The sequence below is a fragment of the Siniperca chuatsi genome, linkage group LG19 (genome assembly GCF_020085105.1).
Source record: "Siniperca chuatsi isolate FFG_IHB_CAS linkage group LG19, ASM2008510v1, whole genome shotgun sequence".
Taxonomy (NCBI): Eukaryota; Metazoa; Chordata; class Actinopteri; order Centrarchiformes; family Sinipercidae; genus Siniperca; species Siniperca chuatsi.
This window is the reverse complement of record NC_058060.1, coordinates 10330497-10347774: the sequence shown is the minus strand read 5'-3', so window position 1 is coordinate 10347774 and position 17278 is coordinate 10330497. Positions and strand designations below refer to the sequence as shown.

Genomic DNA, 17278 nt, shown 5'->3' with positions numbered 1-17278 from the left:
TATTTACGTATTTTTAGATACATTTTTACATGTGAAACAGGTTTTGCACATTTGTAGATTGCTTCCTGTCAGCTTGTGGGCCAGGTGACATTTGTGACATCCCTCCATTCCCTTCCATTTATTTGTGGAATTTTGACCAATTCGTACCCCAGCAGATCTGTAAAAAGGAATCCGCAATGTGAGGTGTAGTTACTAGCTACACCAGCAGGTGGCGAGATTCCGTCACATGAGCTGACAGAACTACAATCTATACCAAGCTCCCAGGAAGTGCGCAGGGCTTTGAAGCCAATTTGACATAGTGGCCAAACCGTGGAATTACAACTTCCGGGTCCGTTACGTGATGCAGACTGGCCCAAAAAGACATTTTTCCGTAGACTTACATTGTGAAAGAAGCAGCTGTAAACTGGTGGATTTTTTTTTTTTTTGAGCGTCACTACAGCTATCAGAATTTGATCCATTTGGTTCATAACATTTGGAAGGTCTAGAAGAGCCGCACAATTAAATCATTTTATTTCCATTCAAGTTAGCAGAGGGCTAAACCGGAAGTTTCTTCTTTCACACTCCAGAGAAAATGTGCTTTTGGGAACTGCATCGACTTTGTTCATTCACAACATCTCAGAACACTGAAGCCCTGGGAGAGTTTAGTCGGGCAAGCATATGTGTGCGTGCATTCAGACTCAGACATTATTCTTTTATTAAGACAACAATATTATCTCGATCTATACAAACAGCCAGATAGCTGAATCCTTGACAGATTTGCTATGTGTCTGTAAACCTTTGAAACAATACAAACACAACCCAGCCATGCAGTTTCAAATCTTATCATTGAATCATGTAAATACACTCAGAGTTAAACAATGCAGTCATCACTGTCAGTGGGTGATGGTCAATGATGTTGACTGTCGACACTCCGGAAACGACAAACTCAATGACCACAAAACATTCACAGTTTCATTACTGACTCCACCTAAACAAACAAATGGCAAGATATATGACAACATTTATTCCATCTGAAACTGTCCAGGAAACAACACAAGAGTTTTTTGTTTCTTCTGAGAGGCAAAACAACAGGGTTTAGAGACACAAACAGAGGAGACAATAGTTCACGCAGCGGTGAGGAGACACATCGCAGTGCAGTTGCCCTCAAGGATGGCTTTTCACAATGCCTCCACAGCCAGCGTCTTGGAGGCCGGAAGGATATTAAAGCTTTTTCCCAGAGTTGACAGAAGAATACAGGGAAGTGGGTTGACCCAACAGTTTTGACCAAAAGCAGTGCAGGAAGTGCGAGAGTGCCATGCTTGCATGCAGGGCTGCACTGTTGTGACGGGTGAACTGCTGGCACGGCACAGAGCACTGTGGCTCAACTGTGGCTTCTCAAGGTTGATGTCAATTTCTAGCATTGCATTGTAGTTATTTTTGATAGCTTTGTAATATTGAAACTTCTTAATATTTTTTCAAACATACACGTGCTTTAATGGTGTTGAACCATGTGTCATGGAGAGCCTGTAGGTTTTCATTCTACCAGTCACCTCAGAAGGTGATTTCACTGATGTGTTCCTCCCCTCTACCTGAAAGAGGGGAGGAATGTTAAAAAAAACTGGCCCATGGCTGAACCTAATTGCTGACATTTTGACAGGTCACACATGAAGAACACATGTGTAAATAATAATATTAATGATGGCTGAATTGCATTTAGCTGCTTCAGTTTCAGGGTCCTGGTATTGTTTATGCTAGCTCACAGTCACACTATCATTGCTTACGGTGCAGTCAGACCGAATTCTGCTTCCTATTCATTTCTATGTGGAACAGGGAGAGACACATTCGCCTCCAGGTTCAAATTGACCAGTCTCCATCGCTTTTCGCAGAGGGAAAACCAATTGAATTTTGACAGGTAAAGTCTCGAGGCTCTCCATTTTCCAGCTGGTTTGAGAGAGGTTGTGGTATTGACCTCATTGTGTTTAGCAGCAGAGAAGAAGGACTGTTGGCTGGGTGCAGTCAGTGCAAGGACAGTGACGGAGGTTAATGACAGTAAAGTGTTTAAAGGCCGTGTAAAGGAAATTCAGAAATTTGTTTCTAAACACATTATAAATGTTAGAAATGTATTGCTTAAAACATGTTACAAAGACTGTTAACTATGTAGTACTGAATTGTGGAGTTAGACAGTTAAACAGTTTTTCACCGTAACCCATTTTTTGTGTTCAGGACTAGAGCGCATTAGCGTTAGTGGTTTACCAACTCAATCGAGAGTTACTGTCATTGCTGTTAGTTACTACAGCCTGCAAGTTGCTAGCTAGCTATGCCTTCATCTCGCCAGAATTTACGAAACAGCTCGGCCTCCTTATTTAAATTTCCCAAGAAGAATGAGATCAAGAAGAGGTGGATTGATTTTGTGAAGAGCCACCTTGATGGAGAGCTGAGGGTCACCACCAACACCCACCTCTGCAGTGAACATTTTACACCTGATAGTTTTACAAACTTTCATCGGAGACAACTGGGATTCACTGATAACCCGCTGTTACTGGTGAATGGGGCCAAACCAATTATCTTCCGCCCTGGCCTTCATCCTCCTGTCCTGCTGACATCTGATGCCATTGTCAGCAGTATGTGCCCACCAATGAGTGTAAGTTGTCTTGTGTGCTTTTGTTATAATTATAGTAGGTAGTCCACAGTAACTCTACTAAATTTTACAACCCCATAATGTGATTTTACATCGTGTAATGTTAGTCTAGCATCATTTCCATGTAAGCTAGCTAACGTTACTGCATGCAATGTTATATTGGCCTTGTTCCCTGAGCGGAATCCATTGGAAAATACACTGCTAATCCACAAAAGATGGATAATATTTTATGTGCATCAATATAGCTATGGCAAGGAATTATATGTAGATTTGAATGGCACACGTGCCTTCCCGGGAGGGTGTAAAATTAGCAAACCAAAAGCAGGTGATTATTTTGCTTTGGAATGTAGAATTACAAACCTTCCAGCCACATTGGCGGGCAATTTTTAATAGGGCAAGATTTTAAAAAAAGAAAAGGAAAAAGAAAATTTTCAATAAATTGATACAGAAAGACACGGAGAGAGAGTTTGATTTAACTTGCCCAAAGCATGTCCAAAATTTGAGTTGTCATGCAATTTTATGCATGCATGCAGCATACATGTTTTAGTCATTTCAAAACTAAAGCTACTCCTCAGCTGTTATTATCCTGCACAATGGAAAAGGGAAATGGGTTATGAGTAATTGGAAAACTGGTATCCAGTTTTACCAGGTTGTCTTTTGTTTATATGGATCAGTATGTTTGACTCATTAAACAAGTAATTACAACTGTTATCTGTTCACAAAACAGTCCCTTCCAACCACAAGAGAGACAGAGTGCCAGTGTGACAACATGCAGAAAGTCACCAGAGAAGTTGGATGTCAGACGAACTGCGGCCACACAATTGTCTAAAAGAACACTAAGCAACAGAAAGAATACAGGTATGGTGACAGGTCATGTTCTTAGTTTGTCTTTGTGAATGTCTGCGATGTTAACAGACAGATTCTAGGTATTTACAATATAGTTGTTGAAAGACAACACTTCTGTCACACTCATGGAATGCACCTCACTCTGATGTTCCTGCTGTGGTAAGAACCTAAACCCTTTCATTAGTCATTGAACACAGACAGTAAGGTTATCGTTAAATTTAGACTTTCAGTACGCTAATGTTCAGTACGCTAACGTTCAGAATGTCATGCATACTGTAAGAAATTTTGCAACTTTAACAATTTTTACATTACACTTGTATATTTTAACAAGTTTGTTCTATTTACATAGCTGCACCTCTCTTACACATATAAACACCATACATAAAGAACTCTTATTAGAATCTTGTAATATACTCTCAGCTGCTATGCATTCATCATCTTTTATGTATTTGTCATTCTCTGTCCCCTCTAGCTACAAAGGCCACGTACAAGCTGGAGAAGGTGCTAATGAATCGTGTTCTTGTGAAAAAGCTGAGCCCTTTCTACCAAACACCACGCAAATAAATTTCGGCTGTCAAAATCTGATCTGATTTTAACTGGGACACTTGAAAAAAACATTAATAACTATGACAAGTCAAAATGTCTATTTATGTCATTTATATACTATACTTTACTTTATATTTATCATTTGTCATTAATATATTATAGTGAAACATTAAGCACAGTGTTTGAAAAAGAATTCACGATAAAGATTTTATTGCGATATCTATAGAAATTTGGGGAAAGTTAGCTAGCTAAAAACTAGCTAAAAGCTAGCTAGTTACTGCATCTTCTTCTTTTTTACGTTTTATGGCCGGTGGCAACCAGTGTTAGGGTGCATTACCAGCGCCTACCATGACAAAACAAGAATGGAAAGAAACGGTAATGATTTAAGAGGCGCTGGATTCTTTACACGATATTAGCATATGTGTATTATTAACATGATACCAATATTTAATTTTTAAATATCATTGATTATTGTCAATACTGGTATAACACGTCCGTGTTATAACAAATCAGTGGTCTTCTACATTTATGAGGACATTGTATTGACTTACATTAATTTGATGGGGCTAAAAAACCACATGCCCAACTCCAATGGCAGCCTCAGCTAATGACTAAAAATCACCATGACGACCATCCAAAATGCCCTTACAAGAACAGTCAGCCCTTAAAAGTCAGTTCTCAGAAATAGCCAAACCAGACCACACACAAACACACAAGTTTACACACACACACTTTCCCACAGTAAAAAGCTCTGAAGCACATGACCCAAACAGGACATCCTCCCAATCTTTCACTCTCTTAACTTCCCACTCTCCCCCTCCACCCCCATAAACCACTCTTTCCCAGTTTTAAACTTTTTTTCCTATTACACTGACTGTTGAATGAGCCCATGTGTGCTTTCTTAACATCACCTCAGCACTAGTTGCTCAATTATCCTGCACAGATTAGCAAATACAGACATTTTCCCCTCTTACTGATGTCGTTTCCCCTGCCCTTTCTGTCCTTCTGTGTAAAAGTAGCTTGCCATTGGTAGGAAAAACTATTGGTAGGTAACTAATGTGTGTAATAAAAAACTATGGAAAACATTGTAAAAAGCATCCTGTTTTCTTTAGATGTCTTGAATTTCCTGTGGAAAGCAACAGTGTTTAGTCCTGAAAATTAGTTCTGAATTAGTTCTCCTACGAAATGCCAAATAGTTTTTAGTTTTTAGTTTTAACATGTTTGCATGTTCACTGGCAAAAAAAATTCAATCCAGGAAGTGTGTCGTTCTGTACAGAATGCAGACATTAAGAGGTGGTCAGGTTGAGTGTACAAAGCAGTCAGGGTTTGCGTCCTGTGTCAGGTTTAGGCTACTGAAACGCTCAGTTAAACATTAACAGATTTTTGGCCACTAGAGGGCAGTGAAAAAAAGCTATAAATACAATATTGTCAGCTTGCAAGGAGCGGATATTGTGGTAAAACAAATGAAATAATTTGACAGTGAACCTTTTACAAGTTTCCTTTTTTATGTTGATGAAAAACATGATCCAGGCGGCATTACATTTCTGAACGTAACTTTTATGAAACAGGGTTGCCCAAACACAAAACCAACCAATGTTTTAGGCTACTGCAGCCTGCTTTTTTGATCATCCATCTTTATTTCACCATCTCCAGTGCTTGTTCCTCATCACCTGGTGTTGACATTTTTTCTATCCTTCTCTAATCCGCTTTCCTGCTTTCACCTTTTTCATACTTTTCTTCTTTGCATCCCCCTCCTCCTCCTCTCTCCTATTCCCCAGTGATCAGTGATCCCTTTGCCCTCCTCCATCTGACTCCTCCGCTGATGGCCAGATCACCACACAGCTGCACTCTGTCTCACACAAACACACGCACACACACATACACACACACTTGGCTGAAACAGACTGCTCAGTGCCATTACTAAATTCATTTATGCCATGTGATAAGCACAGACATTTGTGCAATAGCGTGTTTGTGCGTGTCTAAATCCATGTTCTGGGGGCTACTTTTGGAATTTATTCCTACTTTTGCAACATCTTGCATCATTTTTCCAATAACAACATTAACATGGTCTGGGGACTCTTGGCTCTATTTCACATTTCATGTATTTTTGCAACATTTCTCCTTTGAGTATGCTGCTTTAATACTTTCTACTGTGTGTATTACAGGTTTTAGGGTCAATTTTCCTGCTGTGACAAGATGCTGAAGGAGCAATCACTTTTACACTGTAACTCATACTTATCCTCTCTGCTCTGCAATAACACATGAAAAAAATTATTTATGCTGGTTTGTTGTTTTCTTTCTGAGTGCAGAAGATGTTTTCCCAATTCAGACAAAAATCTACATCCAAGTAGAAATGGATGCTACACATGCATGCAAGTAGATGTAGAAGCTAAATTCCTCACTCTAAATTTGTAAAACGCCATAAGATGAGATGAAATTTTAATGATTCCCATTTGAAAACTGGGTCATTGCAGTAAGAATCGGATGCTGTAGGAAAACATCTAAGAGAACACGCTGAAGATAAAGATACGTGCTTATGCTGACTTCCTGTGAGTTTGAGAGAAATCTTATTAAGTTCTCTTCTGACAGATGTTTGCAGTTTTCACAGGAATTAACAAATATCCATCTTGTTACGTCTTCACAATGTTGATGTGACACAGTAATCATTCACTATAGATGCTGTTGGCTATGTCTTTAGCAAAAAAATCCTCTGGTGCATGGGAATGAGAGGAAACTAGTGCAAATATGCATCAGTGGCTCGTCACACCACTATGCATCCTTAGCAGCTGCTATTAAATTTTCTGCCAGACTTGTATCTTTCTGTTGAATCTTCATGCTGGGAGGCCAGTAATGTAAGATAAGGATTTTTCACAGAATCACTGAACCCATTACTTTTTTCAGTATTATACTTATTCTGCTAAATGATCTAGTATGTCTAGGAAATATGCTTATTTGCTTTCTTGCCGAGAGTTAGAAGAGAAGATTGAAACCACTTGCATGACGTGATGTTTGTATGCTAAATATAAAGCTACAGCCAATTAGTTTAGCTTAGTAACAAAGTCTGCCAACCAGCACCTCTAAAGCTCCCTAATTAACATGTCTCATTTGTTTAATTCATACAAAAACTCACAGTGATGACAAGACTCCAGGAAGTCTTCCTTCCCGGTCAAGAAATAATGCAGCAGATAACCCCCCATAAAACCTATGTGCCATTTTTTTGTATGGATTAAACAAACAAGATGTGTTTATTAGTGAGCTTTAGAAGTGGATTTTTTACCTTTGGACAGTCAGGCTAGCTGTTTCCCCCTGTTTCCAGTCTTTATGCTAAGCTAAGCTAACAGTATCCTGGCTGTAGCTTCATATTTACCACACAGACATGCGAGTGATATCAATCTTCTCTTCTAATTCTTGGCAAGAAAGCAAATAAATGCATTTCCCAAATTGTTGAACTACTCCCTTAAATCTTTTTAGACCAGACATCCAAGTAAGTTTCCAAAGATTAAGCTCTTTATTATTACTTATGAAGCCAAAAACAAGATCACTACAAGAAATGTGTAGATAAGGTCATGGATGACATAAAATGTGTCCGTAGGAAGTGTTTTATGTATTTTATAGAGTGACATAAGTGCATCTCTGAGGTATTTGTAACCTCAGAAGTCAGTTTCACTTTTCCGGTGACGTGTTTTTTTCGACTTGTTGTATTCTGGGTGTTGCATCCTGCTGCTGCGAGTACAAAAGTGGATTCAAAGGAGCCTTTTTCTAAAAGCAGAGTTCCCTCCAGCTCTGTCTTCCTGTTTACACCCATTCTCACACATACACGCATGCTCACGCACGTTAATCATCAGTTTGAAACCTATACTTGCTGACATGCATTCACAGAATATGCATATCCCTCACATGCACACACTCACAGTTTCATGCTAATACAGACACCTGCGTATTTATTATTCTGTATTCATGTAAATACTTTATGCTGCATATTACTGTTATGGTCTTCCTCATGTTTTTGCCTACTGTGTGACCTCCCACAATGCACCAGTAAACAAGCTGAACTGTCTCTAAACAAGATTTCCTGTGACATCAACAGCCCCTGTATCTCCTGTTGCATAAAGCTTTTTTTATGTACAGCCAGGCAAAGAATGAAAACAAACTGACTGTGGTATGCAGGAGTATTTGATTTATTAGCATATCACTAAATGAGTCATTTGTTCATATCACACACTTACCTGTCTGTAGACACGGAGGCTCAGAAGACAGGCTGGATCAGAAGCAGGAGACAGAAACAGTATCTGAGGGAGGACAAGGATTCAGATGAGTCACACTGAACTCCAGAAAATAATCCCATCACACCGCATGAGGATGTTGCTTGAAGCTGTATGAAGGAGAAAACTCAACTTTAAGATTGCTTCACTCTTTGTTACGCAATGTCATGGTGAAGGATGGGGTTGAGACAGGCTGATAATAAAAACCCTGGAGAGTCCTTTTTTTTTAACATTTTCTTTCTTTCTTTTTACAACGGCGGTGCTTTGAGCTAAATGCTAATGTCAGCCTGCTAACACGCTCAATGTTAATATGTTTAGCAGGTGTAATCTTTGCCATGTTCACCCTCTTAGTTTAGTTTGGTAGCAGGCTAATGTTTGCTAATTAGCACTAAACACAAAGTACAACTGAGGCTGATGGGAATCTCACTAGTTTTGCCGGTATTTGGTCATAAAACAAAGTTTTAGATAAAAATAAATTTACACCTGATGATGTCGTTAGAGAAAATGGGACCACCGGCTAGGCTTTATTCTCCGGGAACCATGAATGTCAAAAGGTAAATCCAAAAGCAGAGTCCAAAACCGAGGCGGAAAGTCCACAAAACACAAGAATATACAATAGACTTGGAATTTGCTTTTAAGGATAAAACGGCAGATTTTATGTTTTGATGGTTTACATAGGTCTTATATTGCCTCTCGGCAATGCAGCAGTGTTCACACACCTATTTAAAAGGCTTGATGCAAGTGTGTGTTTATGTGTGTGCATGTATCAACGTCATCATGAGTTACAATCAATGTCAGCAGCAGCCTGTGTTTTTCATCTAGTATCCTTATAAAGGCTATTAGGGCTGCTCTGACAGTCAGTCTGCTATGCATACAATGTGCAATGTGTTACATACACAGAATAGGTTGTGCTGACCTACTACAGCTCACATACATACACACAAACACAAAAAGCTTATATGATGAAAACAATGTGTGAATCCACATGAGAGCAGGTAGGCCATCAGCTCGAGGTATGGGCTTGTGTTTTTGTTTTGTTTTTTGTGTTTTTTTTTTTTTGGTTTTTAGCATAACACACACATCAGCTTGGTGAGGATGGAGGAATAAACCCCCCCCTCAGGAGTCCATCTGTCCTGCATACCTCCTCACCCCTCAGGGAATCTGCCTGCATAGCTGCCAAGTCTTTGTATTGAGCCATCAACTCCAGGGAGAAATACAATCGAGTGTCACAGAGGGTGAAGCAGTGGAAGGTGAATCTGTCCCTCCAGGACATCTCAAATGCAGTGCAAACCATGAAACTCACTGCCTTCCTGCAGTATTTGGATACATTTTGCACTATAACCAGCATGTTTTTGAATGGAAAAACCCTGGGGTGTTGTGCATTTGTTTATGTATGCATAAAACTATTGCTGATGGGATTTTTACATGGGATTTATTTTTACAGCAGGTGCAGAAGGAGCAATAAATATGTCAGTTTTATATTTGGAAGGGGATTTTATTAGAAAATGTCTTCATACAATAGTTGAATGTCTCTATATCTATGAGAGGTTGCAAACTGACTAATTAGGTGTTTTAATGTTTAAAGAAAAGTTTCAAAAGTTGATTCAAGAGATCTGTTACACTCAGTATGTGTATGGAGAAAAACAAGCTGTGTGGGGGATGTGTCAACACAATAAGGTGGGTTGTAGGAATAATTAAAATATATTTAGGGAAATGGGAACAGAAGTGATGCTATGTTGTCATTATGATTATGGCCACATTTTTTAGATCAGGCTGTACTATAATTAAATTAAACTTGAAATGCAATGTAACTATGTTATGGATATGTGAGAGCAGATGATGACAATCAATCTTAACTCAATCTTGACTCCAATCAAACACATTGCAAGCAAGTGAGCAGTTGAAGTTTCCATGCAACAAAAGGATATTTTTAGTCCTATTGAAAGTACTCTTAGTATCAGTGTGCAAAACACACGCATTTCTTTATTTTATAGGTGCAAAAACAAATTATTTATGTCTGCCAAGGACTCGCAACACTGTTGAATACTCCATTTAAAATGTCTATTTCATCACATTTGAAAAAGTACAATGTTTTGAGCACCTGCACCTGATGAAGAGCCAGTTTGGTCTCAAAATGTTTTACTTTTTTAATGTAATCAAATAGAAATTTTAAAGGGAGTATTTAACATGTTGCAATCCATTGGATGCATAGCTTCCACCAGTGTGATCTGAGATTAAACGTTATAATCATATTATCTTGATGCATTTTTAAAAATTATTATTAAAATATACTAATAACACATTAAACACAAATTGTTTTTTCAGTCACTGGGAGTCACACTAGTGGCTGAAGCCCACTTGCCCAAAAAATGTGTCAGACAGCAATCATTGAGTGCCCTAAGTTGCCATCGTAACCGGCCAGCATCCCACTGGAACTTGGTCTGAGTGACATGCATCCAGTTTTGCATATAAAGACACAGCAGAGAGAGAGAAGATGTTGATCAGATGCTGTGAGAATCTGCCCAGAGGCTGGGATCCCTGTGAACCCACAGGAGAGGAGCTGCCATGGTCATTTGTGTGCATGTTCATGTGTGTGGTGTTGCAGGTATCAGACATTACATGACATGCTCATATACAAATCTTCTCTGGGACGCATGGCCCAGAGATCCTGTTACTCAACAAAGCAAATGCTAAAATGGAAGCAAGGAGCCAATGATCTATGAGGACAAATGGATGATTTCATTATGGATGATGTTATAGATCATTATGGATCATTATGATCGTTGCTGGCAGTGCACCATGTCCCCATTTCTTTTTCAGTCCACAGCTGAGCCTCTTCTTCCCTTGTCTTCACTGTCTGGATGCTTCAGAGAAGCTAATTTTGTCCTTGTTGTCGGCTAGAGGGAAAGACAATCCTGGACAGAGAAAAGAGACACAAATTGTTCTTTATCCTTTCAGGAGGTGTATTAAGGTTTGTATTATGTATTTCACCACTGAACATGACCTAAAAGCTGAATGGCATAAAAGTGTTCATGACAACAAAAAAAACACTTTTCCCTCTGACACAGTGTGAAGGCAGGCCAGCAGTTTGAATTATTGAGCAAACAGTTTGAAAGAGTGTAACAAGACTACAAATGGGAAAAAGAAGGGTTTAAAGGATAGAATCTCTAAATGTGCCTCCTATCACATTTATAACGACTACCGCTGTCAATTTAATTGTCAAACTTTTGAACAATTACTAACTACCCATTTGTTTTTCTCAGAAACAAGATTATATTTTTACTGCATCCCAAACTTTCTGTTCCTCAGTTTGCAGGCTAATTGTTCATGCTGTACACTGAGATCTTACAAAAACTAAAATATTACATGTAAACCAAGATAAAACTGTAGAAATAGGTACAATTTTAGATAAATTCCCCTAAAAATATATATTTTTCTTTTTCTTGTATCTCTTTTTCTGTAAATGTCTGCTACCACAACAGCTGGTGTGGTTATATTTAATCAATCTCAGCATGTAATGTGTCTTTTTGTGGCTGTGATATTGCAATTTACCTCAGGAATATGAATACATCAGAGAGTCATAATTTAACACACTCCTTTTGTTCTATAATGAGTCACATTTTAGCTGCAGTGTCCTAGAGATGGTTGTGATTTTGTGAACACAAATGTTGTCTCTTTATCATTCCAGTGCTTCTAAACAGCCTCAGCTGTGATTTTGTCAGCCCTGAGCTTCAGGAAGTGCCAAGAATCCACATTCTGATGCCAACAGAATGATTTATCAAACCTTCAAAAGCTCCTTTAATCTCATTTAGTTTCCCACTGTGCATCAGTCTTTCAAAATTTAAATTTGAAGATGAGCTGTGACATGGAGCCTGAGAATCTTCACATGGATTCACCAGGCTGCACTCTTAACCCTACATAACATTTAGAGTGTCAATGCACACTCTGATTATAACAGTATAGTCAAGTGTTCAGATAAGATTTGATGCTGCAAAGCCAGCTGAACTGTCCTGAAATGTTTACTTTTTAGAAATGTATGAAATATCTGTACCATAACTTGCACTCCCAGCACTGGCTGCACACTATGACAGCAGCCTTGAACAGTTTTAAACAATGACACAAGATGGAAAGATATTTCTTGCCCTCGCTTTTTCACATCATAAAAGACCTCAGTCACTGCAAACTGTTTTTATGGTCACGATTCAGCATAAAATCTTCTTTATCTTGTTGGGAACAGGAAATAAGAGTGGAAAAATACAGCCGATGGCCAACAATATACTGATAAACAAAGCTTCTGTTTGCCAGCATGTTGATTGGCTTTCTCCATCCAAGTGAGTAACGACATCTGAAGGCATGACGCAGATTCTCCGGTCTGAGGGTGAAAACTGCCACTGACCTTGTGTCGGTGACACAGTCATGTTTATCTTTTATCCTTGTTTTAATGCTCATTTATCATTTTGAAACTCAACAACCTCGGAGTGAATGGTAAACACTCTGGGTTTACACTGCTGGAGCTTTCTTTTCAGTACCACTTTTGTCTTTTTTTTAAGTAAAACTTAATAGAAATCTGATTCAACAAACTTTTTACACTTGTCCTGAAAATTTCCTGAAGCTGTCTTTTACCCATAGGCATACCATTTTTTTTATGTAAAAGCTTGGGGTTAGATTAGAAACTAAAATATTTCTTCATCTTTCTGCTATTAGCCAACCAAAATTCCTAGCATACAGTATGTAATATTTCTTATAAAAGTGACTACAGTACCTGCTGTGGAGTTTCTAATATACATACTATAGTCCTCTTCCAAGTAAAACTTGTTTAAATGTTTATTGAATTTGTATGAGGGACTACACCGTCTTGAATTTGTATATTTTATTATTTTCCCACATACAAAGCTTATTTGCATTTCATGTCAGTTTTGGCAATATCCAAAGATCTTCCAACTTAGCCAATGAATTCCAATCCAGGATGCTCAGTGGATGATTCAGGAAGGATTTGGATGTGCTCATTCCAATTCCCATTTAACTGGGACAAAAAGTTTCATCTAAATAACAAATAAAATCCAAAGTTTAAATCCCTCCATAAACAACATTCAAAGAAATTAAATTTAATAATAGATTTGGAACATTTAAATGTTTAAATTTCAAATATTTCTGTAGTCTTGATGGGCTGAGACATGATGATTTTATTTAGATGCTGTAATTTTATCATGAATTTGACTTGAAAATGGCTCAAGACTTAAATCAATTTTAGAAAGAGCACTGATCTTTTTTGGCAAGCAGGAAGCTTAGTAAAGGTTTAATGAGGCCAGTACATTTCTTCTTCTCTTTCTTCATTTAGGCTTTTTACTTCACCCTTGGCTCTTGTCCTTTCATATATTTTCCTGCTTCCCTCCTTTTGAAACTCAAAGGGCAACTCACGTTTTGTTCCTCTCTAATCAGTAAGCTTATAACTACCATGTCCCTGTCTTATATTTTTTTTAAACAGTTAGCTACACTTTTAACTTGCTGCCTTCTGCTTCTATTGCCAGAATTGGCAAAGAATAATTTACTTCCATGATGTGGCAAAAGAAGGCAGGACTGGAAGTAGTGTGGGGTAGGTTGCAAGTATGAGCTGCAGGAGCTAACTTGGCTAGCAGGCTAACAACAGCATTCCACAAACTACTAATGATGCATATTTTAGTAGGCCCTATGAAACTGTCTTTAGACTGTCTTGCTTTAAAAGAATTCTGTTTTGTTTTCTTCAACCAAGGTCATAAGGCCTGGTCACACCAGAAAGTGGTACAGTAGAATTAATCCTCGCGTCTTCATGAAATAGCTGTCGTGCTAAGTGCTGAAACGCTAGCCGACTGGGGCCTTCCTGTGCTTCTCTCTATTTTCTCTCTGTTCTGTTTACTCCCCCCTGGCATTTTGTTCACCATTGTACACCATTTCATTAAATAAAAAGAAAAGAGGGAAAATGAAGCAAGCTTGCCAATGGTCAGTTTGCAAACTCGTTAGCTTAGCTTGGTCACTAACGGGACAATAAGTTCACACGTTCAAAGACGTATTTGTATGATGGACTTTTGTCTCCTAACTTTGCTGTGTGTAAACCATGTATCTGCTGTGGAGCAGTTTATACTCCGACTGAGGAGGCTCAATATAACTGGATGGGTAAGATAAGGTACAATGGCTTCCTCCATTTAGGACTCTCCATCTCTCTCTTCCCTCAAAGATCAGCTCTGTCAAGAAGGCTTGGTATTGGTCAACGGTGCGAATTTGCAGGTCAAAGCTGAACATGACGTGAAAATTTTGCGTGGATTTACTTCACTCTACTAATGGACTGACCTCAACAGACCTTCATTCTCACACTCTAAATGTGGCCGTTCTGACTATGGATTATAAAAACTTTGCTCCGTTGTAGAGTTTCGGGAAACGCGACTCAGGCAAAAAAATAATTATATCGGTGCTAGCCGTGCTCGCCTCCTAAAGCTTTTCAAATACACTCGCATTTTACATAAATCATTTCTAATGCTTGTCTCAATTCCCAATACAAATAAACAGAGAAATTAGCCCCCTGTTTTAGCTGTTGGGGCCAACTACTTATGCTGGCCCCACACTATTCAATTCAATTCAATTTTATTTATATAGCGCCGATTCATAACAGAAGTTATCTCATTGCACTTTTCCTATAGAGCAGGTCTAGGCAGCACTCTTTATAATATTATTTAGAGACCCAACAATTCCCACCAAGAGCAAGCACAGTGGCGACAGCGGCAAGGACAAACTTCCTTTTAAAAGGCAAAAAGCTTGAGCAGAACCAGACTCAGGGTGGGCAGCCATCTGCTGATGCTGGTTGGGTTGAGAGAGAAAGAGAGACAGACAGAGAGAGAGAGCAGGAGGTAGGAGAGCATACAGTAGCACAATACAAATTCCACATAGAATTTTAAAATAATAATGTAATGGTAGTCGTAATGGTAATGTTAATAATAATAAAATAATAGTAGTAATAATAATGATAGGAATAATAATGTCAATAATAATAATTGTAGTAGTAGTAGTTGTTGAGCAGGAACATGGGTGCAGTAGGAGGCCCACAATCACAGACTCCACTCCAGAGGCAGAAATACCTGCTGAAAGCGACAGAAGGAAAGAGGAGCAAGTCGAGAAAGCACAAAACTACGTGAGAGAGAAGATGTTGAGTTAGTAACATGCATTAATGAGATAAGAATGCATACAGAGGGAGAGGAGGAGAGAGGAGCTCAGTGCCTCATGGGAAGTCTCCCGGCAGTCTAAGCCTATAGCAGCATAACTAAGGGATGGTTCAGGACTCACCTGAACCAGCCCTAACTATAAGTTTTATCAAAGAGTAAAGTCTTAAGCCTATTCTTAAATGTGGAGATGGTGTCTGCAGAGAAACTAATATTGGAGAAATATGATCTCTTTTCATAGTTCTTGTCCGTACACGTGCTGCAGCATTCTGGATCAGCTGGAGAGTCTTAAGGGACTTATTCGGGCAGCCTGATAATAAGGAATTGCAATAATTCAGCATAGAAGTAACAAATGCATGGACTAGTTTTTGGCATCACTTTGAGACAGGATGTGCCTGATTTTTTAAATGTTTTCAAGGTGAAAAAAGGCAATCCTTGAAGTTCCAGTCCCTGGAATCAGCACTCTGAAATCGTTTAGTATAAACACTAAGTGTGTGGGCATGTGTTTTGACTGAATCGTCTGGTGTGTGCGTTACGTTTAAAATATAAAAAATTGGTTAAATCTGTCGTAATGTCTATGGTCTCCCATTAGTTTGCACCAGGTATTAGGATCTACTTACCAGATTCCACTGCCACCTGTTTGGTTAGCTTGTTTGGTTAGTCAGCTAGCACACTACCTATTCACCTGCAGTAATAAGAAACATGTATTACTTGTTGTTTCATATATAGCAAGATTCTACTTCAACAGATATTACAGAAAAAACTGAAAGGCATGGATTGCTTAGTAAGGCATAGCTGTTGCTATATTATTTGCTTGTCAGTACTTCCTGAATAGTATGTCAACCTCACTCTCTCTACGCTCAGTCAGACTGAATTGAGGCAAACAAAGTGAAAGGTACTCAACAGGAAGCTAGTACATCTTGCCCTCTTCTTCACTTTAATGAGTGATGTGTGAAATTTCATGTGAAATCCCACTGATTCCCAGCATACAACAATTTAACCAAATGTACAGCCTCACTGAAAGAATAAAAGAACACTATTACACCTGTGTCATTATCCCAGTAATCTACAGCTATGCACCATACACAACACTATTCCTGAATATTACAGTTTTAGATAACATGTACAGGGATTTGCAGGACATTCACTGTCCTAAATTTGATCCTAGAATAGATCCTTATTTAACTGCTCACAGAAACTGCCCCCGTACTGTATTGCAGTCATGGGAAGGATGTTTGGCTGTATCTTGAGTTTGGGCTAAAGGTCCTGTGGAGATTTATTGTGTATACACACAGATAATGCAGTTTGGTTTGACCACTGACCTGCATCCTGCCTGTCGCTGACTAAACTAGAGGAAGACAATGGACCCCCATGGGTCGTCCTCAGGGGCCCCAAACCGTCTGTCTGGTCCTTTCCTAACATGGATTTCTCATGCAGCTGGGTTTTTTAAATGAGTTCATGCATGATCATTTCATGTGGTCACAATGTAATGCTGTTGTTTCAAGAAACATGAATGAATTTACATATCTTGAGAAACATTTGACTTGTCATACTGATATGCTTACTTTGGTGAACCTTTGGCTTTTCATCTAGCATCAATTCATCAATTCAAAATAGAAATTTGTCCAATATTTAGGTTTATGCCCAAATACCTGCAAAACTAATGACATCCCCATCAGCCTCAGCTGTACTTTCTGTTTATTGTTAATTAGGTAAGGTTAGCATGCGGGTTAGTAAGGCTACACGCTTGACCAAGATGGTGAACATGGTAAACATTATACCTGCTAAACATCAGCATGTTAGTACTGCAGGCATGT

The 17278-nt window shown here is 38.8% G+C and overlaps 1 long non-coding RNA gene across 1 annotated transcript; it reads left to right on the top strand.

Annotated features, from left to right (window-relative positions):
- The first annotated feature begins 1990 nt into the window (after positions 1–1990).
- On the top strand, positions 1991–5026 carry LOC122866703. The gene is made up of 3 exons (XR_006375786.1): positions 1991–2620; positions 3345–3475; positions 3936–5026. It is a non-coding gene; the product is annotated as an uncharacterized LOC122866703 (long non-coding RNA).
- The last annotated feature ends 12252 nt before the right edge of the window (positions 5027–17278 follow it).